This window comes from Phoca vitulina, unplaced genomic scaffold (assembly GCF_004348235.1).
Source record: "Phoca vitulina isolate PV1807 unplaced genomic scaffold, GSC_HSeal_1.0 scaffold14, whole genome shotgun sequence".
In the NCBI taxonomy this organism is placed as follows: Eukaryota; Metazoa; Chordata; class Mammalia; order Carnivora; family Phocidae; genus Phoca; species Phoca vitulina.
Genome location: NW_022589717.1, coordinates 46,328,848 through 46,355,103, shown reverse-complemented (window position 1 = coordinate 46,355,103; position 26,256 = coordinate 46,328,848). Strand labels below are relative to the sequence as shown.

General features: G+C 36.4%; 1 protein-coding gene across 5 annotated transcripts in view; it reads right to left on the bottom strand.

Annotated features, from left to right (window-relative positions):
• Positions 1–26,256, bottom strand: part of GALNTL6 (polypeptide N-acetylgalactosaminyltransferase like 6) — a 1,076,341-nt gene that overhangs the window by 777,892 nt on the left and 272,193 nt on the right. The window lies entirely within an intron of this gene.

The window sequence follows — 26,256 nt, the reverse complement described above, 5'->3', positions numbered from 1 at the left end:
AGTGGATAAAAAAGGGAAATAGGGGCAGTATAAGTGGTATGGGAGTAGTATGAGTTAATCAGTTTCTGATTTTTCATGGTGGGAAGTCAACAGGGTTGTCTACTTGATAAATCACTAGACAGAAATAAACTAGACAGATATAAAATTAGAATAACGGAGATCACCATCAGGAGAGCTGAAAACATGAAAAGAAGTGGCCAAATATAGTCACTTCTGTGGGGTATGACTGGAATGTATACCATGACTCATCACTTTTTTTTTACCTCAACCTCAATCTGTGTGTGTATATGTACGTATATGTGTATATATATATATATATATATATATATATATATATAAATTTTATTTTTAAATTTTTTTGAAATACACTTCATAATCATAAAATAATTAAAACTATTTTATTTATTTTTTTAAAAGATTTTATTTATTTATTTGACAGAGAGAGACACAGCGAGAGAGGGAATACAAGCAGGGGGAGTGGGAGAGGGAGAAGCAGGCTTCCCGTGGAGCAGGGAGCCCGATACGGGGCTCTATCCCAGGACCTTGTGATCATGACCTGAGCTGAAGTCAGACGCTATTTTAGAATCAAGTTTAGAGGCAAAATAATTAAATCTATTTAAAAAGACAGCTTGCATGAGAATAAAATTGAAAAATGTAAATGATTCTTGGAAATAGTTATCTTTTGAACTTAGCTTTAGTGAAGTGACTAGGAAATGAATGCTTCAGACAAGATGTTTCCCTTCACATGTTAAATATGAACATATTGCAAATAGATCTTCCAGTATAATTATATTATTCATTAAAAATACTATAGTATTAATTTCCAGTTTAATTATAGCTAATGCCTGCACCTAATCAGAAAGGTTAATAAATTATTATCTCTGCTATTTGGCCTTACTAAATCCCTCAGGACAATTCATTTAGGCAATAATACCAGGAGAGAGAATACAAAGGTTTTTCTCCATCAGCACTGATAGAATTCTGGTTGATGTAAACATAGACAAACTCTGTGGCAGTGTGAATAATAACAAGCACAGGGGTGACTGAGTTTGGGTACAAAGGCTGTAGTGTTTGCAGAATATGCATTAAGTTAGTCTAAAAGTACTTGTTAAGGGCTGCAGAGTGCATGCACTAATCCAGATACTTGAGTGTGAGGTCAGTCAGGCTAGAGAAGTCATGAAATGAAAAATGTGACAAAGCACAAAATTATGGAATTATAAAGCTGAAAGTGACTCTAGAAGGTGCTTTAGATTACTTCCTAGAAGGAACTGAACTTCATCCAGAAAGACATTTTTTTTGTTCAAAATATTCAATATTGTAAAAACATTTAAAAATATATTTAAATTTAGAAATATATTTAGGTTTTAAAATAATTTTAACATATACCTAAAATAATTTTATTTTTCTGCAAAATAAAATATTTTTAGGGCGCCTGGGTGGCTCAGTCGTTAAGCATCTGCCTTCGGCTCAGGTCATGATCCCAGGGTCCTGGGATCAAGCCCCGCATCAGGCTCCCCGCTGGGCGGCAAGCCTGCTTCTCCCTCTCCCACACCCCTGCTTGTGTTCCTGCTCTCGCTAACTCTCTCTGTCAAATAAATAAATAAAATCTTTAAAAAAAAAATACTTTTAAATTCAAAATATTATAAATATGTTTCGCTATTAAACCAGTAGTTATTTCACTACTAATGGTTAACTCTTATTAGTGTTCCTTTCATTTTTCCATTATATATCTACATGTATATATAGATATATAAGATAAATAAAAATAAAAATGTATAAATTACTTTATGGAGGTATAATTGGCATGTAAAAGCTGTACATATTTAATCTATACAACTCAGTAAGTTTGGGGATAAGTATATACCCATGAAACCATTGTCACCACTATGGTGACAGACATATTTATTATCTCCCAGAGTTTCCACTCACCTCTTTTATTATTATCATCATCATCATCATCATCATTAGTGTGTACGTGTGTGTGTATGTATGGTAAGAACACTTAACATAAGATCTACACTCTTAGCAAATCTTACATATCCAATACAGTATTGTTAGCTAAGGCAATATGCTGTATAGTAAATCTCTAGAAATTATTTATTTTGTATAACTAAAACTCTGTACTCTCATTTCTCCCTCCCCCAACCCCTGGCAACCACTGTTCTACTCTCTGCTTCTATGAGTTTAACTATGTTGGATTCCATATAAGTGAGATGATATAGTATTTGCATTTCTGTCTGGATCATCCTTAGTATAATTATCATTCTGATCCATCCATGTTATTGCAAATGGTAGGATTTCCTTCTTTTTAAAAGCTGAATAATATTCCATGTATGTTTTTACCACATTTTCTGTATCTCTTCACCTGTTGTCCGGCACTTAAATTGTTTCCATATCTTAGCTATTGTGAATAATGTTTCAACAAACATTGGGAAGCAGTTATCTTGTTGAAATTCTAATTTAAATTCCTTCTGTTACACATTTTTTAATCACATAATGAAATTCTCTGATTCTAACATGTATTCTTGACCATTTATTTACTTTGCTCCAAAATGTTTTGGGGTGATTTTGCTACCTCTTTATCACTCCCTTCCTTTTTTTTTTTTCATGTACTCCCCCGATGTTCTTTTTGTTCAGGAGCTTCAAAACTTAGTTATTTTTAATAACTGAGCATACCAAAATTAAGTAGTTCCACAATTTTTACTGAATCACACTTGGTATTTTTCACTGATTACTATATATTTAGATACTCTTTTTTTCATTTTTAACTATGTGTATGTATTTTTTTATTTGTTACAGTCTCTTTTATTTAAATTTTCTACCAAAAAAGGTACTCTAATCTTTTGTGGTGACACCATCTTGTGTTTCACAGCTTTAAAAAACTCAGTTCTCCCTAATAACTGGTTGAAATTTAAATAATCGATTCTCAAATTACTGGCTGAGCCTTCAGAAAGGATCCTAGTAAATTATTTTACATGAGCATGAATGTGATATACTTTTTAATATTGCTGCTTCCTGGCTATGTTTATTTTCCTGCTTATTCTTATATTTTAGTAAATGTAGGTTTTTACCTGACCTATACATGATTCAATATACTGGTAAAATAATATTAAGAGTTACTGATGAAAAAATGCAACATACGCTATGCCAAACTGGCTGATCTAACCTTTCTAAAGAGTAAAGGGTCAATTTAACAAGCGAAGTTTCTAGACATATGTTGGGCTAAACTATGTTGAGTATTGCACTTAACAAAAATAAAACAAAGCACAGAAACTGTCATTGTAAGTTCATCTCAAGATCAGAAAGATGCATAGACTTGGAATGAGCTGGATTTTGGAACAATCACATTGTAAACTTGCAAGCAGATTTACAAACTGTGCGCTAGATTGCATAAAAATAAATAATGATACTTTTTGAATTGGGGAAAATCCAGAGGAGGGTGCTGGCTGAGATTCAAAAGTTGTGGCCCAGGTAACTCTACTCAGTCTTAGCTGATTTGGTTTATGGTACTGGGAGTGCTGGTTACAGACATCTGTGCAAACAGGGTCTTCTAAAAGAAGCCAAGAAGAACACTACAGTGGTGTCACTGGGCTTCCCAGAAGACTCTGTTTGACTCCGTTTTTGAAAAATAACTACTTCTAATCTATTTCTGGGCATAAACTGAGCCTGTACTTACTATTTAAGAAAATCAAGTAATTGGAGCCCCGAGATTCCAATAATTTCCTCGGTGTCCTCAAAGAAGCATAAAAATAAGGAAAAGGCAGCATAGCAGCAACAACAAACAGGGCTTTTTACAAATAGGAAAAAGGAAGAGCAAGTCAGCCCATTTGGCTAAATTTTTTGTAGAGTTCATGGTTGTAGAAATTCTCCTTGCAGATACAGGTGTTTGGTTTGGTTTGGTTTGGTTTTAATTGCAGAATAATGTTTTATTGTATAATTATGTATCCTCATTCTCCTTCTGAAGAAATCTAAGCTCTTTCCATTTTTTGCTATTGATAATTCTGAGATAGATATAACACATCTCCCTAGACAGATGTGTAGGAATTCTTGTAGGACAGATTTACCTACTATTTTCACAGCATGGGCCACATAAAGAATGTTACCATTTGTACTGTGCAATGTTATAACCATATGAAACTGCTCTTGACTGAAGGGAACCAGTCTGAGCTCACAGAAATACCTCCTTTGCTGTAATCCATTTGCCGAACAACAGTTGTACCATAGATCTGTCTTTATGGAACAACAGAAAGTTGCGTTCTAATATGGTCATTTTTTTCTTCTTTCAGTTATATTACTCAGTCCCTACCTAAGAGCAAAAAGAAACATAAAATTAAACATTTTCCCCTTAACCATGACCATGAATTCCCTGCTTATTGGCACTCTCAGTCTTTCCTCCTTTCATTTCTTCATTTTCTCATGTCCCATTTCCTCCTCACCTATTGTAACCTAGTGCCCACACTAAATTTAACTAAATACTCTGAAAATACATTATTTCAATGCCATCAATCATCTCTTTTTAGACAAATTCATAGATAATTATTCAGGTCTCATTTTGTTTAATTTTCTACACACTTTGGCATAAATAACCACACTGTGACCTCCTTCAAACTTCTTCTTGTTCTCTATGACATCATTCTGCAGGTATTCTTTATACCTTGTGATTACTCACTGATTTCTTTTATTAGACTCTGTTCTTCAGCCACCTCTTAAATGAGCTTCCATGGGTTCTACACTTAGTCTTTCACTCTGCATATTTCTTGAGTGTGTCCACCCCTATGGCTTTCTTCATCTCTTTATTAAATGTTAAATGAGTACCTTCAATGTATGAGGCATTGTTCTAGTCATTAGAGATAGAAGAGTGATAAAAATCAGTCTAATTTCTGCCCTACTATAGCTTTGCTGTAATGGAGAGGAGCATTCTGTAAATACCTCAAATGAATACATAATATAATACATCACATAAGTGCCATAGGGCAAAATAAAGAAAAGAAGAAGGATAAGGTATATTGTGGGGTTGGGACGAAGGAAATACAGTTTGCTATTCTGAGTAATGTTATCTGGCAAGGCGTCACTGATACGATGAGATTTGAGCAAACACCAGAAAGACATAAAAGGGAATGAGCCATGTAAATATCTAGGGGAAATCTGTTTCTGATAGAAAATGCAGCAAGTGCAAAGGCCCTGAGCCAAGAATGTTCTTGGAGTGTGGTTTTGTGTTTGAGAGAGCAATGAGAAGATGACCCTGCAGCTGAGTCAGTGATCCTGTGGGGCTTTGAACATCATTGTAAAGACTTTGGCTTTTACTCTAAGTGAGCTAGGGTGGCAGTAGAAGGTTCTGTGCATAATTACAGAGTTTAACATATGCGTTAAAAGGATCAACCTGGTTGAGCTGCTGGGGTAAAAGAGCAGTGAGATAAAAAAAAAAAAAAAAAAAAGGAGATCTTGTAATTTTTCGGATAAAGTATGACCAAATCTTGGGCCAAAGAGTTTTCCATGGAGGTGATGAAAATATTCACATTCTAAATATATTTTGAAGATAGAAGCAACAGGATTTACTCACAAGTTATTTGTAGGGCATGGGATAAAGAGGTGAATCACAGATGACACTCAAGGTTTTGCCTTTCCAAATTGCCGAGAGATGAGATGGAGGAGATTCCAGAAGGAGCAAGCTTTGGAGGAAATATTGTAGTTCTTTTTTTTTTTTTAAGATTTATTTATTTATTTGACAGAGAGAGAGAGAGCACGAGCAGAGGGAAGAGGCAGAGGGAGAAGCAGGCTCCCCGCTGAGCTGGGAGCCCAACTCGGGACTCGATCCCAGGACTCTGAGATCATGACCTGAGCCGAAGGCAGACGCTTAACTGACTGAGCCACCCAGCACCCTGAAATATTGTAGTTCTAAATATTAAATTTAAACACCAAAAGAGAGAACACAGATAGAGAAGAAATCAAGGGTCATGAGAAAGATTCATCAAACGAAATCAATCCTTCTCTCTCCATTCTGGGTAAAACCACAAATTTTTAAAACACTGTCATCACTCATAGCTACCTTCTCTACCTCAGCTTTTGCTCCATCCTCAATCCAAGCTATCCAGGTTTCATCGATTTTGTCATCTCCTCATGTTTACTTGCTGAAATCACACATGACATCTGTTATATTAACTATAGTAAGATAGTTTCTGCATTTTTTTTCCTATTTAACTTACTAAAACTCAAGAATGATGACCAGTCCCTTGTTCTTGCAACTTTCTTTTCACTTGGCTTCACTGACATAATCTCTCTTTGTTTTCTTCTCCTCTTTGTTTTGGACGTTCATTCTCTTTCTCTCTTGGCAGGCATATTCCTGCCACACACCCCTTAAGTCTCAAGTATTTGTCCCTTTCCTATCTTACTCTGTTCTCTCCCCTTGGTGATCTCATCTCCAACACAAGTTCAAAAGCAACCTCACAGATTTCATCTTAAGCCCAGTCAGGTCCTCTGTGCTTCACCTGCCTAGTTGATTTCTCATTTTGGACATCTGAAAGGCACCTCAAATTCATTCTATTTTGAACCATTCTATTTTGAACTAGGCTTCACCTGCCTAGTTGATTTCTCATTTTGGACATCTGAAAGGCACCTCAAATTCATTCTATTTTGAACCAAATGAACTTCCCTCCCTCGAACCTACTATTCAGTTGTAGAAGAGTACTTTTAAAAAAGCTGTACTTTCCTTTTATTCTCTTCCATATCTAATCCTTCATTAATACGATGACTTGATTTTGAAAATACCACTTGAATCTGTCCACTTCTCTCCACCTACTACCTCCTAGTCAAATCTACCATTACCCTGCTGCCAGGACTCCTGCAGTGGCCTCCTGCCTGTCACACCTGCATCATCGCTACCTTCTCTTGCATTCACCCTGCATCCCACTTCCCCCACTCCAGGCATTTTAGCAACAGATGGAATTTCAAATTTATTTGTGTGATTATTAGACTAATGTATGTTTCTGCCACTAAATTAAGTATTGTATAACCACAATGCACTACAGTGTTAAGTACAAATTAAAATGAATACACAAACATGTCTTTACATGTTCCAAGTATTAATTTTCTAGGCCACAAGCTCCAAATATTAATATTTTTTCCTATCTATTCATAGAGTTTTGTTTTCAATGATGTAATTATGAACAAAGGCTTTCTTTGTTTATTATTCTCAATTTTTGTGACACTTTGATTTGTAGGATTTGTAATAATAACTACTATTCATTTGGAACCTTATTTATTTAGGCTTTTTGCTTGGAACTTTAAAATGTAGGTTTTCAAGTCTTTAGAGTATTTAAATAGGTAGGACTTTCATTCACTGTGACAGATAAGAAAACTGAGACTCAAGCAAAGTATATTCTCAAGGTCATGCAGTTATTATGTGGCAAAGTTAAGATCCAAACCCAAGTATTCCTGATTTCAAAGCCTCTGTTTATTTCATTACATAGGGCCTCTTTTCATCTTGAAAAGCCATGTAGACATACAATGTAATAAAAGCACAGACATCTGTTAAACTAGATCAAATCCACAGGTTAATTCAGTAACCTCTCCTCAACAGATAAAATAAAGGAAGAGCATGATTGGTAGACTCACATAATGACAACTCAGATACATATGTCCAGTTGTGTCATGAAAAAAATAAACTCACTTTACCACCCTTCCTGGTCAACTGTTCTAGCAAAACATAGGTCATGATACAGAAGACAAATAACATTAAAAATCATATGGATCAAAAATTGAAAAGCTTACATATTAGAAGTTTAACATAATATGTTAATATATATGGTTGTGTGCCATATGATTTGGGGGGCTTAGTAATATAGAAATACGAATGAATGAGAGAACACAGAGTGCCAGAAAACATCATGATTGGATTCAGGGACAAACCCCAGAATAATGGGTAAGATTTGGAATGATACAGAGAAGTTACATAAAGGAAGCAGGACCCAGTAAGAGATTAAGAATATGGTACCAGTCACAATACCTCAAACTTTTTTGTAAGACATAGTTTCTGTATTATCTTATTTATGCATAAAGAGACTTTTTAAGTCATTTTGCAAGTTTGTAGTATGCCATCTGTGTGTGTGTGTGTGTGTGCTTTTTCATGTAGACCTCATTACTGCAATTTAATCATCATTTCTACGTTACCGTATTTTCTGAAAAATTAAATTATATTTATGTTTTATGTGAAAGTGGCCCCAAACTTTGTTCTTGGGTTTTTTTTTTTCTTTCTCTCTGCCAAAAAGTGAGTGATATGAGGTGGGGGTCGGGGGGGGGAGTAGAACTACTCACAACTATAAAAAGAAAATCATCATTAAAAGAATCCTGTTGTGTATCTTTTTGAATCTCAATTGATAATTGAGCTCTAAATTATCTGCTTTTGGAGATTAAATTGCCTCTTATAGCTTTTTTTTCTTCTCATGGAAAATATGATGTCTACATGTGTCTTATAAAAGACTGAGGCTCAGAAGAAAATGATGATTATCAGAAAATAGAATGACAAAATGCAAGCAAAAGTCGGTAATTCTTTATTTTACATGCAAGAAGTTGTAATTATTTTTTTAAGTGGACTTCTCTAGCAAATGTGCAGATGATGACAATAGCTTAGATCACAGAGGTTGTCAACTTCCAGACACACAGCTTTAGTAGCTTTATAGCTCTTCACTAAGTTCAAATTTATTTTAATTATTTTGGAATTAGTGCAAACAAATACCAGATGCAGCTTCTTGTTTCTTAATCTCTCATGAATATAGATTGAAGATAAAGAGTAAGGATGACTTTCCATTATACACTTATCCATTATACATGCACTTGAGGGCTCAGTTCCAGCTTCTTCCTGGCCTTCTATACATCCATTCTTTCTCTACTTAATTTTGCGTCTATATATCCATGCATTTGAGTGTTATATGTTATTTGAACACAGTGCATTCAAAATATACTCCAGAGCATTGTTTTAAATAGATTGTGTGGATATTGATTTCAGTTAATGTCCACCACGTGACAGAGTTTTGTAATAGTGATGGCACCAGGATATGCTCAAGAGAGGTAGCACTGGGTGTGCCCTTGGCACGTAGGAATATCAGTGCCCAAGGAAGAGTGTGGAGCAGAGCTAACTTGGAAATATTTCTCCTATGCAGGGATTTAAGTGGAATTTACATATTTAAGTGGAACATTTGACACACTATGTAAATGCCCTTTTTTTTTTTTAAAGATTTTATTTATTTGACAGAGAGACACAGCGAGAGAAGGAACACAAGGCAGGGGGAGTGGAGAGGGAGAAGCAGGCTTCCCGCTGAGCAGAGAGCCCGATGCGGGGCTCGATCCCAGGACCCTGGGATCATGGCCTGAGCCAAAGGCAGACGCTTAACGACTGAGCCACCCAGGCGCCCCTGTAAATGCCCTTTAATCTATGATATTAGTGATTCCAAATAAATCACTAAAACACAAAAGAAAATTAAGACTCAGACTCAAATTGTATGATTTTTCTACTCATATATAACATACAATATATATAAAAATGTGTATTAACATTTCAATATATACATATATGCATGTAGGCCTGTTTATATTGCACTTCACCTATCAGTATGGAATAATTTATGTAATAGTCATATAAGTTACATATAGGTACATGTTCACACATACCTATACGTAAACCTAGTAGATAAAAAATGTAGCATTTCAAAGCTATAGAGAAGCTTATTTAAAAATTTATGTTTGTACTATGATGAGTTATTTAAAAAAAAACAAAACTATTATACCTAAAATGAAACAAATTATGTGTTTACTGTTATTTTATGGTAAAAAATGAAATGTAAAAATTAAGCATTACATAAATTACAGGCGAATAGTCCATATCATATAGCAAAGATATTTCTAAACATGGTGCTCAAATCAGAAATCATAAAGAAAAAAAATGAGATTTGGGCGCCTGGGTGGCTCAGTTGGTTAAGCGACTGCCTTCGGCTCAGGTCATGATCCTGGAGTCCCGGGATCGAGTCCCGCATCGGGCTCCCTGCTCAGCAGGGAGTCTGCTTCTCCCTCTCCCGCTCTCCCCTCTTGTGCTCTCTCTCTCAAATAAATAAATAAAATCTTTAAAAAAAAAAAAAAAAGAAAAAAGAAAAAAAATGAGATTTAACTACTGGATCATTAAGATTTTCCTTAAAGAAACTACTTCCAACTAAATTTTTTTAAAAATCACAAAATGGAAAAGAATAAAATCTGATAAAAAAGTGTCTGTCATATTTATGAGAGAAAGTAGGTAAATATCCTTATTACATTAAAAATTATCTCTGTTAAAAAATGAATAATTATCCCAGTAGAAAATGAGAAATTCATATTTTAAAAGCAATTCAAGACATAAAAAAGAGAATGAATGGAAATACATTTTTCAAATGAAAAGATGAACTAGTAAGAAAAGGAAAATGAAAACAATGAAGAGCTACCAAGCTTTTACTTACTATAGTGGCAAAACTTTAATTGTAATGATAATGTGTGTTATGAAAAAGTAGCAGGGATGTAAGTGGTACAACACTTCTGGAGATAATTGAGTAAAGTTGTAAATACGTGCAAATGTGCACACTTGATGAATGATCAATAAATTGAAATTAGAGGAAGAGAGCTAAGAATAAGTTAATTAATCAAAGATGTTTATAAAGGCATTGTTTGTAATAGGAAAGTTTCTTAAATAATCTATATAACCAATAATGCAAGCTTTGTAAAATAAATATGAAATGCCATACCATGGAATACTGTGTGGTTAGTAATATAGTGATCTAGATTCATCTACTCATAATATATTTTACACACAAACAGATACACATAAATTGTCTGGGCCTTATGACTAAAAAATACCAATGACATGTTCTTCAGCAAAAAAGAACAGAAACCTTATTAATAGCAGAATCTCATTTTTTGATAGGTATCTACAATAAATAGATAAAAACAGTGATACAGATATTGATATAAATATGAATTTGGATGTAGATAAAGACAGATGCAGATTTCAGTATATAGTACAGTTACATATTTGTGTGCGTGTATATATATATACACGCACACAAATACACACACATATACATATGTATATACACATACATTCTCAGATAAGAACTCTCAAATTAGTAACAATGCTGTTGAAACAGCAATATGAACATGCTTCTCTTATGATCAATGAGTTTGTAGCAGTTCTCTTTTCAATGGCATTTAAAATACTTCCCTGTAAAAAGATACAAATAAGCATTTTCCTCTCAAAGACAACAAAATGACCATGCATCTACAGGGACTCTACTAGTTTACTATACCAACATAGTACTAAATCTAAAATACTAGTTCTATATATATCTGGCTCCTGAAGTTTACTCTAAGGAAAGCAGCCAATTCATTTTTGTTTCTCTTTTAATAGTTAAGAAATTTTCATGAATATCATTAATACTTAATCAAGTCTGGTAGAATTTAATTTACTAGTTACCTATATACATATCATATCAGTAAATTAAATGCTAGCCTCATATTTAATTTTTTTTTATAATTCTTCAATCTTATCATAGCTAAAACTTGGCATTTTCAGAGATAACTGAGATATCACATGAAGGCATTTTAGAGATATACCTTAAAATCTTTTATGAGCTTTAGTTAAATGGGACATAAATGAATAATGGGGAAAATATGAATATAAAATGCATACCAATACTCCAAGTAGTTTGTGGACTGGTTTATAAGAAGCATGCTATTTGTCTCATTTGTCTTGCAATTATTCTTAGTGACAGTACAGATATGGTGATTTCCTGCAGTACTAAACTGTCCCAAAATTTTACTTGACACCTAAATTAAATGTGATGTTTTGCTTGTCTTAATAAATTCATATCTTTCCTTTGTTTTATTTGTACTTTTGTCAAGACAGTTCAGTACACCTATTATCATTATTAAATTGAAAGAATGTTATTATCACATCAATGCTATGAAGGTTGGCATGTGAAATGAAAGGAAGAGAACAACATCTTTACCCACCTGATGGGCCAGATGCAGAAGTCATGCTATTTTCTAATTATGTAGATTGTGTTCTGCGAAAGGAGATGCTGAACAGGACCAGCAGCAATAAAGTGGCATTAGTTATCAATGTTTAATATGCGGCAGAGGCTAATTTAGCAAATGAAAGCCACAAGAGAAGCATAAATTCTCAATAATGAAGACCTTTCTGAGTATCTAGGTCAATTCCCAAAATGGGGGTGCTATTAGGGAAAAAATACACAACCTGGTGCATGTTGTTTACAAACATTCATTTTCACCCAAAGGAATTTTTTCCTCTGCCAAACATGCCTCCGGATAGAGCCTAGACAATTAAATGAGCCAAAGTTAATGATCTGAGTAAACAGACTAAATAGTTTTATACAATATGCTATAATTCAAATATCTTAGAAATTTAAGAATACCGAATACATTTTTAAACAATACATTACTCATAAGGGTAAAGGATATTTCAGGGATAATTAGCTCACTCAGTCCTGTTACTTCCATATTGTTCTATAGGATTGCCCACCTTGTCTAGCACAGTGAGTGGTCTTCTCTCTCTCTCTCCTCTCTCATATTTCTGGGAGTGTATTGGAGCAGAAGGGAGATGTAAGGGCTACTTTAACTGTTGTAGAAGCTACAGGCAAACTTGACCAGAATATTTGTCTTTTTTTTTTTTTTTTAAGATTTATTTATTTATTTGACAGAGAACGAGAGTGGCAGGGAGGAAGAGAGGGAGAGAGAGTCTTAAGCAGACTCCATACTGAGTGCAGAGCCCGAAGTGAGGCTTGATCCCACGACCTGAGATCATGACCTGACCAAAACCAAGAGTCGGATGCTTAACTGACTGTGCCACTCAGGTGCCCCAGAACATTTTTCTTTCTTAAGTAAGATACAAGTAAGGCTTGGAAAAGTCTTTGGAAAGGAAGAAGGAAGGAAGAAAAGAAAAGAAGGAGGGAACTTCAATTGAGAAAGCATATTTCATAGTATTCTAGTAAAGAGAAAAAATCAGAATTTAGATGGACAGGCAGCTCTTAAATTATTTGAAATGCTTATTGAAAGATTATAGTAAAAAATAAGCAAAAGGAGAATAAATACAAGATTTTCTGAACATAAACAGGATAGAAATCAAATACAGCACTTTAAAAATAAAATATTCTTATAATAAGTGACAGTAAAAAGTAAGATAGAAAACATGCAGGATTGTCTATTATATGAACATCATTATTACATAACATGAACAACATAATTTAAAAGTAGTGCATTATTAGATAATAACACCAAAAATTGAAAAGAAAGTTATCAAAAGTGGCATAGCATATTTGAAAAGTTATCATTTATGCAAAGTAAAATTCTTCCCACATCTTCCCAGTTGAGAAATAGTCTCCCAGGTATACCTGATCATAGAAAATAGCTTCTTCTTTGATGCACTTGCCACAATTACAATTATAGTCTTTGCAATGTGAAAATGCGATTTGCTTAATTTAAGATTTGTCTTCTATGCTGCATTGTACACTTTATAAGATGAGTAGAGAGAGTGTTTTGTTTTTGTTTTTGTTTTTCAGGACATTTTCCCCAGAGTATTGCATAGTGTCTGGGTGCATGACTTAATTTTTCTAAACCTAGATATCATCATAGTTATATGACTGCCTGCAACTAATCCTTTTTTAAAAACTTCCTCGCTTTTAACGTATGAAGATTATGATGCCCCAAATTTAAAGCAGACTCCCCAGACAAAGGAAAATATGGATAACAGAAATCCACTTGTGACATTGTGACATGAAATGTCACCAAACCAGCTCAAGCTAATTAGCCATGTTTTGTTTGCTTTATTTCATTAAGTCCCCCCACCACTTCTGCCACAAACATAAGGTTTTATGCATTCACAGGTTAATGCAATCACCTTGTGACACAGGTCTTACATTTGGTTGCAATAGTCAAAGACACCTGGTTTTTAAATGGTAAATCGGAACAGAGATTATAGAATTAGGAATGAACATTCTTAAGGAAGTTACATATTTATTGATTAAAATGTAATACATAGGGCGCCTGGGTGGCTCAGTTGGTTAAGCAACTGCCTTCGGCTCAGGTCATGATCCTGGAGTCCTGGGATCGAGTCCCGCATCGGGCTCCCTCCTCAGCGGGGAGTCTGCTTCTCCCTCTGACCCTCCCCCCTCTCATGCTCTCTCTATCTCATTCTCTCTCTCAAATAAATAAATAAAATCTTTAAAAAAAAATAAAAAATAAAAAATAAAATGTAATACATAATTAGTTGCCAAAAAATGTCTCACTTAAAGAAAAAGTATAAAAATATTTAACATAGATTCCTAAAATATGTTTGGTATTTTATAGCTTAGAAACCATAATAAACTATGAACCCGGTGTTATTATCCCCATTCTACATGTGAGGGAGTAGAGGCTAGAAGAAGTTAAGGGCCTTGCTCTTAAGTAGTGAAAACATGAGACTCTGACCTGCTTTTTTGATGTCAAGATCAATGCTCTTTCAAGTACACCAAAATCGAATCCTTAACATTAGGGCCTGATTTGGTTGGCAGAACAGCTCCAACTGACGCAGTCTCTACCTGCCCTCAGTTGTTACTATCTAATCAAAGAGCTCATCCCTCAGCTAAATTTTACAATTCTTGAAAAGCCCTTTGTCATTTAGAGCTATGGTGCTTGTCACCAATTTCCAGCCCTGTGCTGTGCTCTAGCTTGGGCAAGAGATGATTCGTACTTAAGTTTTAGTTCTTCAGTTAATTACTGCTGCTTCAGGATGGCTAGTCAATGGCAGAATCAATCAAAATTCCTTGACCTTTGTCTATTTCCCCAGGTGAGATTCTAGAGGGAATGAAGTATCTACAGTTACCTCGTTTTCCCTGATGACCTACGAATGTTTTCTAGGAGATCAAAATCATAGCAGCCAGCTACTATCTCCAGAAGGCACCCTACATTTCCACATTCCAAAGAAATGTGAAGAGTGCAGCTCTTTCACCATTTTAATACTTTTAGCACTATTTGACCCAAAGTTTCTTTTAATCAACCAGCAAATATTTATTCAGTGTCTTGCTATGAGACTGGTACTGTTCTCAATACTGTGGCAATGTCAGTGAGTCAGAAAAAATGGATTTATTACCCCAAGGAGCTTACATCTGGTATAAAAATTGTTTCAAGGGCTTGTAGTGCTATGATGAAGATACAGGATAATATAGTAGAGACTAGGAAAGTCCTCTTGAATAGATGATATTTGAGTAAATAGCCTTGTGAAAGTCTGGGGAAAGAGAGCATCTAGCAGAGAGAATAGCAACTGCCATGTTGCTGAGACAGGAACCATTGGTTATGTTAGAGAATTGTATTTAGTGAAAGAAAAGGAGAGAGAAGCCTGTGATGCCTAAGTGTCAGACAGGAAAAAGATCATGGAGGGCCTCATAGCCCACAGAAAGGATCATAGTTGGCCACATGAAATAGGAAGTTGAGGACTTATAATATTTTATAAGGAAGAAAATAAAATCCTTGATCCTGTGTAAAATATCAACCCCATAGGGGAAAGAATGGAGAAAAGTAGATCAGTTAAGAGACTCTGGTAGTGAATAAATTATGGTGTCCTGAACTCAGACTTCAGTGGCAGAAATGTTGAGATTTGTTTGGGTAGGGAATATGTCTTGGAGATAAAGCTGACAGTACTCACTTATAGATTAGACATGGGATGTAAAGAAAGAGGACTCAAGGATCCTATGTACCCAGTTGCCTGAGCAAATGAGTGAATAGAAATGTCATTCAGACTGAATTGTGTCCTCACCCCCTGTCCCCCAAAAGCACATGTCAAAACCTTAACCCCCAATGTGATGGCTTTTGGAGATGGGACATTTGGGGGGTAATTAGCTTTAGATGGTCATGAGGATGGGGTCCTCATGATGGGCTTAGTGCCCCAATAAGAAGAGGAAGAAAGAGAGAGAGATCACTCTTTCCATACACACTCACTCAGGAAAGGCCATGTGAGCACACAGCCAAAAAGCAGCCATCTGCAAGCCAGGAAGACAGCTCTCACCAGAACTCAATCACGCTGACACCCTGATCTCAGACTCCCAGCCTCCAGAACTTTGAGAAGATGAATTTCTGTTGTTTAAGCCACCCACTCCATGGTATTCTGTTAAGACAACCCAACCTAAGACAGACATATAAGGATCAGAGGTGGGCAGTACATTAGGATATGAATCTGAATGATTCTATGGTGTCCTAGAAGTTTGAGATGCTTTCTAAATATTCAAGTGAAGATGTCAAGTAATTGGTTATATTTTTACAAATTTGTAGTTCAGGAGGAGGTGTTATTTAAAGACATAATTTTGAAAGTTGTCAGTGTACAGAATATATGTGAAGTTGTGCAACTGGATAAATCACTGGAGGAAAAAAAAAAGGGAAAGAAGAAAATCTGCAGACCAAATCCTTAGTTACTATGAAATTTAAAGATTCAGAGAAGATGGACCAAGAGAACTGAGAAGAAGTAACCAGTTGGATAGGAAGGAAACCAGCCAAGTGTGGTATTGTAGAACTCTCGGAGCAATAAACTGCTTTTTTAAGTCTGAGGGAGTGGTGGGATTCTTCATTCTGTCACTATGGTGATGTAGAATCCCTGAGCAAACTGACTGTTGCAACAACAAAAACACTGGCTAAAAGAAAAACAAAAAGGAATAAATGAACTAATAAACAGATGAGATCCTGAATATACAAATGGACAATGACTCGACTGTATATAGAATAGAACTCTCCTCCACAACCTGCAGCAGCTTGCCCAGGAAATAATCCCGTTTCTACAATAACCGTGCCAGGAAGCCAGCCTTATAAATCAGATCTGTAGGAAGTCAGACTGCCGCCACCTCCGGTAACAATCCAGGAAGCCAAACAATAGCTTCTGTAACAGTCTATCCAAAATGGCCAGGACTTGATTAATGACAACTTCCCCAAGTTCTGTCCCTACTTCCAACTTAGGACCAACCAGAGAAAGTCAAATATGTACCCCTAGCCAATCACATAGGATACCCTTCTTCTCGTTAGCCTGCCTCCAGCTTCCCCATGCCAACAACTTCAAATCAAGGCACACCCAAGCCTTCCCTTTTTTGCAACGTAAAGCTTTCCCACTCCTCTGCCTGCCTCTGAGTCTCTGCCAAAACGCAAGTGATGGCAGCTGACTCCCTTGCTAGAGCAAGCTCCAAATAAACAGCTTTTGCTTGTTCTCAGTTGGCTGGTCTTCGTTTATTTCCATAGAGAGAATTCTACTACCTAAATGCATTGATTGGCTGGCCAGAAATAAGGAAAAACAAACACAGAAAGTTATGGGACCTAGTGAGGTAAGCAGAACATCAAATGGATTTTATTTTGTTTGTTTGTTTGTCTTTCTAGAGGAAATTTGCTATACCTGATGAGCTTGAGCTTTGGGTTTTGTGACATCTCCAAGTAGATGGAAGATGAGGTAAGCCAACTTCCAGTGGGCATAGGAATCCAATAAGATAATGCTTTGGTAAAGATGGCATACTCCATCACTAATATGGAATTGAACCATAATTAAACTTATCTTTCAGAACACAACAAAGATAAACGCCTGCTTTTAAGGTTAATGAGGCCCAGTTGAAAGGTATTGATTGAGGAAAGCCACATGTTGAAGATGAGAGAGCTGGCTACCCCACGTCCAGCCCACCCCTGCCCTCTTCCCATGTTAACCTTGGTGCCTGCATATGCTTTCACGTTAGCACGTCTACCTGTGTCCAGTTACCTTTAAGCCACTGCATTTTGGAGCCTCTTTTTTACTGTAGTCTTCACCCTTATAAGGCAGTCTTTACCACATCATATCAGATCTGACTCTCATTTCTAATGCAATTGTTTTCAAAATGTTTTACATGAACAAAACAATCTGTGATTAACTAAGTCTCTGCAATCCTGGGATCCGTACAACTGAGTGTCCTGGATACAGGTCTTCTCATATACTCAGATACAATATAAAAAAATATTATTCTACAGTCTCTAAGACAAAGCATATCTCAAACTTATGTTCCCATTAAATGTTCTTGCAAATATATTATCATGGGAATGGTGTTTTGAGTAATGAACTTTTAAAAGTACATTTTGTGCTTTCTAGAAGTCCGTGAGTTAAGAGCTCATATTTACTATTAAACCATCCTCCACTATTTAGTTTTGTTCTTTTTTGAATATTTCTTCCATCTTCTTTTTAACTTTTTCCTTAATTTCCCATCTTCTTCCAATCAAGTAGCCCACAAATTTTAAAATCTCGGTAAGCAACTATAAATAAAATGATCTGAAAACAAAATTGCTATCTCATCTCTTAGTTTTGGTCACAGAGCCTCCTTTCTGTTTTTAGAATGCTCCACTCCTAGAATAGGAAGACTGTGCACCTGCTGTTTCCACTTCCAAGAACACTCTTCACTGGATGACCCTGTATCCTTCATCTTCAAGCCTTTGTGCCCCTACCACCTTATCTGAGAGGCTGGAGAGCAACCCACTGAGGATATAATTCTCCACTCACCCTTTTCTATAATCTCCTTACACAGCTGATTTTTCTTCATAAGACTTACCATTTCATAATGAATATATATGTACTTGTCTATTTCCTTATTGTCCCTTTCTCCACACACAAGAACACACGCTCAGGAAAGCAGGTATGTTTTGTGGTCTGTTCATGTTATATTCCACTACCCAGAATTGTGCCTGGCGCAGAGTAAGTTTCCAACTAATATTCATGGAATGACCAAATAAGGCAAGGCAGATATCAAATCCCCTGTGTGGGATTTTGGGGATGAGGTGTCCTAGATATAACACCATTTATAGCTTACTTACTTCTGCTGCAGGTACACATTTGATGGCACATACTATATAGGGGGAAATTTATGAGCAAAATATATGTGTACACTGTGTCTATTTATGATTAGTTTGTTAATTTTGAAGAATCTCTTTTATGCTGAATACTGGCTGAATGAATTTTAGTGCCACTATTAACTGTGATTTTAAGAATTTTTCTTGAATGCTGATGGGATGTAGCTGACATTAATCATCTCTACTGACCCAGATTACGAACTACATAGAAAGAAATTTACATATTCAGGATATAAGTCCAACTATCTAGTAATAATATTGGGGGAGATTTCTCCTCGTATTTAAACATCTTCTTCGGTCTCCAGCTGGAAAGGAAAATTTCTGCTGAGTCTCTTTAGGAGGCCCATTAGCCCATCTGTGTGTGCTGGCATAAATAAAAATCTGTGGATGGCAACCAAACCAAAGCTGACATTTGTGCGGGAGGAGGCTAGGGAGCCCTTGTCCCTGATTTGTACTGCCAAGTGGAATGAGTGAATGAAGTCAGAACAAGAAGGCAGGTGCCAAACTGCTTATGCAGCTTGCTGGAAGATGCTCCTAATAAAGTATTCGTGTTGGAGAATGAATTTAAGAAACTTACATAAGGCCTACATGTGAAATGGTAAAGCAGTCTCATTCATTCTTTCACAGAAGGGTCTTTACTAACTGAACAGAGCAGCAAGCATGGCTAACAAAACCGCTGCTCCCACGGAGATTGCATTCTAAAGGAAGAGGAAAAAATGATTAAACATATTCACATTGTAACTAACAGTGAGAAATGAAAAAGAATAAAGCAGGGCGATGGTATACCGCATGACTTAGAGGAAAAGAATTAGGTGGGAAAGTCCTTTCATAGGACTTGAAGGGCACAAAGAACATTCTAATCTAGAGAGAAAAAACAGCAAGTGCAGGAGCCCAAAGGCAAGGATCAATTCATTGTGTCCCGTATAACAACAGAAAGACTACATAACAATTTAGTACATTCTATAAGGCAGTGATTAGAACACAGAACTTGAGAGGGAGGTCATTATAGGATGCCATTAGGGACTTGGCAGGAGGCAGATTATGTAGCAAAGTATGGTGTTTAGATCTTGTTCTGAGAGGGATAGAGTATCTCTGGAATATCTGAAGCAGGGAAGCTACCATAGTTAGTTAAGAAGCTGGGTGATAGAGGTGGCTTCAGCTAGAGTGGAGATAGTAGAGACCGAGAAAAGTAGACTTTCAGAAACGTTTCAGAGGTGGTGTTGGTGAGAATTAAAGGCAGGTATTTAGGTAATGGGTATGTGAAAGATGGAAATTAAAAATTATTTCTATATTTTGGCTCGAACAACTTTGGTAGAGACATGAGCAGGGATGGGGTAGACATCAAGACATCTGCTTTAGACAGTTTAAATTTTGAATCCTAATTAGACGTCCAAATGCACATGTCAAATAGACCACTGGATACACAAATCTGGAGTTCTGCTGAGATATGTGAGCACAAATGCAAAATTGGGAGTCTTTCTGTATAGACGGATTTGGAAGAGAAGGAATTAGAGAAAAATCATTCAAGTAGAGGTACAGAGACAGGAAAGGAACAGGAAGAAAAAAGTGAAGGAAACAGAAGTGGGCTGTGAAGAGTTTTGGGGCACTTTGACCTTTACAAGTCTGACGGAGTAGGGACACCTGGGTGGCTCAATCAGTTAAGCGTCCGACTCTTGATTTCAGCTCTGGTCATGATCTTGGGGTCGTGAGATGGGACCCCCCATTGGGCTTTGTGCTGGGTGTGGAGCCTGCTTGAGATTCTCTCTCTCCCTTTGCCTCTGCCCCTCCCCACTCTCCCTCTCTTAAAAAAAAAAAAAAAAGTCTGACAGAGTAAAGTAGACTGAAAGGCAGTACTTGGTGGGTGCTAACATTGATTCCTTGTTTTATTCTGCCTTTTAAAGTAGGAAATATTAGAGATGGGGATGGTCTATGTTGTAGTCTTGAACTGATGAAGTGAGAGAGAAAAAGAATAATTATAAGAGCAAAATCCGTAAGCAGACAAAGATGGAATAAGAACCATGTGTAAGTAGATGGATTGACCAATGACAAAATCTGAGACACTTTATCCTTTGTAATAAAAAGGAGGGCAGGGGCATAGGCACATATTAATTTGCATAGATAGACCTGGTAGGGAGAAGGCCAAGGAGCTTTCACCCGATCGCTTCTCTTTCCTCTGTGAAGTATAAGGGCAGGCCATTAGCTGAGAATGTAGATAAATACCTGTTAGAAAAAAAGTAAGTGGTCTGCATTTAGGAGAGCGTGCAAGTGGATAGAAGAAAGCAAAAGCAGTGAAATGGTTATTTGGAAAGAAACCAACTAGCAAGGTAGAGTAGGGCCATGAGGCAATGAGAAGGGCCCAGATGTCATGTTCTGTAGAAATGATCAGGGGAGTCTTCAGGGGAAGCTGGGTCACACCAACAATAGATAAGTCCAGAGAAATGAGGCTCTGACAAACTCTGCAGAGAGGCCTTAAGGGATCAGTGCACTTATCACCAAAATGCAGAACAGCTGTGGGGCTGAGCAGAAGCTCCTCCTTAGCAGGAATTTTTTTTTAGTGCAAGGCGAACACAATTATAATATGAAGGAATGACATAAGCTACAACCTCAAAAGCAAAGAAATAACAAGCGAGCTGCTTTGAGATTTATCTTACCGAAGCAGCACAAGAAATTGGAATATTTCAAATGCAAAAACATCCATCCTGTCATGTTTTCATAAATAAAAATACTTTAAATGATAATTAAGGTCTGTAAATTACTTTAGCCAGGCAAAGATGTCACAGGTCACCATATCGGTTTCTCATTCCCCTTTGCTATCACTAATGATGTAGTGGCAAGATAGAGATTTTGAATCCAGAGGGACCTGGATTCAAGCCAAAGTTACATTGTATGATCCTTAATAGGATGGTTAATCCCACTACCCAAACCACTTTGGATTCACCATATACATTTGGGGGATAATACTATCAACACAGTGGTATCGGAAGAATTAACGTGTGAAAACCCCTGCCGTATTATGAGGCACAGCATAAACACCATCACCACTACCACCACTATTATACTCACCACTGCTCAAATTACTGTAATTCAATAATAACTCAAAAAGCAAACGTTACTGCAGAAATAGCTTTTGACAAGCACTTAAATATATGAGTGATGGCTTAATTTCTATAAAAGTGAAATACATACATACATACACGCACCCCCACAACATATGTACACACGCACATATACATAGACAAAATGTAAAAATCAATAAAAAATGAAACTGGTCTTTTGACTGTATTGAAAAATCCTGAGCCCATCATTTGTGCACAGACTACATAATCCAAATACTATACTAAGTAACATATAAGATATACTACACCACGTGATGCATAAGCAAATATAACACTTTCAGTTATTCCTGTCTGGGTTATACTTGTCACTTAAAGAACCTATGTTGGCTTACACAAAAATAAACAGCTACATTAGCAAGGTAGCTATATCATTTTTTAAAAAAAGTATTATCTTTCCCTGAAGTGTGGAGTAACAATATATTCTTAGTTGAATCTTTTTTGTTGTTGGTATTAATTTTATTGTTGAAATACCACTCTAAGAAATATGTCAAGGAAAAAAAGCCTTTTGTTTATGTAAAGTAGAATTAAAATTGAAATTTTTGTTTAGTCATAGCCCCAAATTAAACAACTTCAAAAAGGGAAAGCAGGACCCCCTTTTCCATTCAGTTTTACTGCAATGTTCATTCTAGATCACAGAATGTCATTTATCCTGTGTTATGTTAGCCAAATTTTATGTAAAAGCTTCCTTCTCTGTTTATCTCAGTATCACTTGATGTTACTGTCAAATTGAAAACTTAAACTTGCAAATTAAGATGTTTTTGAGGGAAATATTTAGGGAAATTTGGAGAGAGATGAGCAAAAGATAAGTCTGTTTTGAGAGCAAACCACAAAACAAAAACTCCTTCATTCTTACTGATCTTCTTAGCTATGGAAAGAATAGACTCAAGGATCAGGAAAAAAATAATTTTGTGTCAAAAAAGCCACAAAATTGTGTTAACTATTGGTTTATAAAAAAAAAAGGTTAGGGGGCGCCTGGGTGGCTCAGTCGTTAAGCGTCTGCCTTCGGCTCAGGTCATGATCCCAGGGTCCTGGGATTGAGCCCCGCATCTGGCTCCCTGCTCAGCTGGAAGCCTGCTTCTCCCTCTCACACTCCCCCTGCTTGTGTTCCCTTCTGGCTGTCTTTCTCTCTGTCAAATAAATAAAAAAAAACCTTTAAAAAAAAAAAAAGAAAAAAAGGTTAGACTCAGAGGTCAAAGACTATAAATAAAAAATATTTCCAATATGTGGTAACATGTTTGAATTGAGAATTTCAAGTTTCCTTCAAGTCAGAGTAGTACAGTGGGGTTAGAAAGAACACCAATTCCAGGGGTGCCTGGGTGGCTCAGTCGGTTAAACGACTGCCTTCGGCTCAGGTCATGCTCCCAGGGTCCTGGGATGGAGCCCCGCATCAGGCTCCCTGCTTGGTGGAGAGCCTGCTTCTCCCTCTCCCTCTGTCTGCCACTCTGCCTGCTTATGCTCTCTCTCTATCTCTGTTAAATAAATAAATTTAAAAAAAATCTTTAAATAAAAAAAAAAAACACCAATTCCAGAAATATTTAAATTACATTGAATAGTCAAATCTATTGACTAGTGAAACTCGAATTATGTGGGGTTTTTTTTGATGAAACAGAAATGTTTATGGCTATTTCTAACATATTAACATGAAGATTTTCTGGAGCAGATTTTATAAAATGTTACTAACATGAATTTGCCATGTAACATATCACATGAGATATTTTATCTTAAAAAAGGGATTTCTCCCCTGGATCAAAAGGTCAGGTATGGATGCTGACGGGACCACCTTTAGATGAGGGGAATGGTACATACAGTTTGGTTTTGTCCTGGATTGCTAAATTAATCAGTGGAGCAAGAAGTGAGAATAACCTCACTTGGTTTCCAATCAGGTCCCAAGGTTGAAGAGAGAGGTGGTGTCAGTCTCATCCAGAATGCACGACGAGGAGACAACTCCATATCCGCATGCTCTAATTTACCATTTGAGTTTATGTCTTATAAAGTCTATTTTACCCACCTCTCACTCAACTTTGAACATCTTACCCATTCTAGGTCAGAAAATTGCTCTTGGAATTTAAACATATTCAACAGCAACACTAACCATCCCCACCTACACCCCAAAAATATAAAACAAGAAAGGTTAATGCACGGACCATCAAAACTGTTCCTACCGTCTATGACCTAGAATACACTTTAGAAAACCAATTTGTCTCAAGGTTCTAAAGTGTCTGACCTCAAGTTTACTCTAATCGGTCATTATCTATAATGGTTCAGGTCAAAGTTGGTTCAGATGTGAAGGCTGAAGGCACCAAAAGCCAAATAATTGTGTTGACGTGCTTGTCACTATCTTTCAACAAGTGAGAGGAAGAAAAAAATCTGACTGAGGGCAATGCAATTAGCAGAAGATGTTCTTGAATGATCTGACTGCAATGCCTACAAAATTTAATACGGCTAATACTGGATCGAGAGTTAATGTACAGTATGTGATATTACTAAAGATCCTGGAACAGGTTTGAATCAGGAATATATGTTTCAAAAGGAGTGAGTTCATTTGGAGAGAACAAATTCTGATATAAATTACCAAGCAGTGAAAATAAAATAATCCTAAAAGAAAAGCATGTGCCACTCATTTAATATAAATATGCAATGCAATACTCAGACAAAAGAAAAATGGGGATTCATATTTTGATGCATAATACAGGTCTTACATAAAGAATAAAGGTGATTATTTTTTTCAGAAAAGCATTCTTGTATGCAATTGTCAGCCACATATTTTTTAAAAAAGTGTTTTGTTATATTGGAGAGAGGCCAAATAAGAACAATAAAAATTATATAAAGTTTAGGAAACCTGACCTGTAAGTAAGGCTAACAAACTTGTACCTGTGCCTCCCAGGAGGAACCCTGAGGGGCTGTACAAACTATCTATAGTACTGGAAAGAACACACTAGAATAGGGGCAAGGGACCTGTCTTAAGTAGTCATTTTGGGTCAATAAAAAATTCTGTAATGACAAAGCAGGAAAAGTTGTCCTGTTTAATTGGAACACAGGGGTTTGCAAATTGTTTTCTTCAAAAGAATATACATTTAGGACACAAAGCAAATAAGACAAATAGAAAAAGTTGAAAATAACTCAGTTTTAGGGAAAGCATCTGTGACATTCCATAAACATTTTAAGTACGGACATCTTTAATTAGAAGAAAAAAAATAGAAATCAGCCATAACTCGGCTAATTATGGTTCCCTTTAATTTCATAAGACTGATGAAACATATTATCCTGAAACAGTAAAATCAAAAGATTGTATTGAGACACTACTTTCCCTCGGAATTTGGAAAGCTAAGCCAGGAAAGTGAGGGAAAGTGCTGTGCTTGTCCTATCATCACAGACATTCAGCTACCTTGTCCTTCCCCTGCAGAGCTCCCCAGGGTGGAAGGTGCTAAGATGCGTACAAGGACTTCACAGCAGCATGAAGCAAGATGAAATTTTGCCTGCTGAAGAACTTCTTATACTTATTCTGGTGCCAACAGCTGTTAGGCAGGAGTTTGGTATTACATAGCTCCTAGTAATCGAAAGCACTTTATGAGACACCCTGCCAGAATCCATACAGACAGAGGAAAAAATAACTTTTATTCAACTTATTAAACTTTACATTGCTTCTCCCGGTAGCAAAGGAAGCAGACAGGAGATAGAGTGATGAATTATGATCCCAGGTAGGGAAGGGTTATTCATGGTCTCCATGATAGCAGGAGTTGGCAGGAGAGACAGAAGCCCAGAACAGGCTTGTATTTCGTCCACTGTCTGTACACATCTCCACTGTCTCGTGAAGCACAGGGCAAAAGGCCAAGTGATTTCAGTCACATGAAAAATGTGGCTATCTCCTAGAATTGCACTTTTAAAATGTGTGGCATGCTTTGTTGAAATGTATTTTGGAAGGCTGACTTTGGATATAGCGACAATAGGTTATTTATTGCTTTGAAAATTTATGGATATCCTGTAATTCAACAGCCAGCCTTCTTTCATGGTATTTCTTTACTTTTCAGATATGTCTTTCTACCAAAGGAGAAAATAAATGTGTGTGTTTTGGGGCATGGTGGGGTGGAGGTAAGGCAGTAAGAAGCAAGAGTCGTAAAAATATAAATGTGGCCATGTAACAAAAGAATCCTAGTTGGTGAGTCACCCATTTTGTAATGGTTTAAAGGATAGGCTTTACAAAGAGAGACAGACATGAGTTCGATTCATGTTTGGG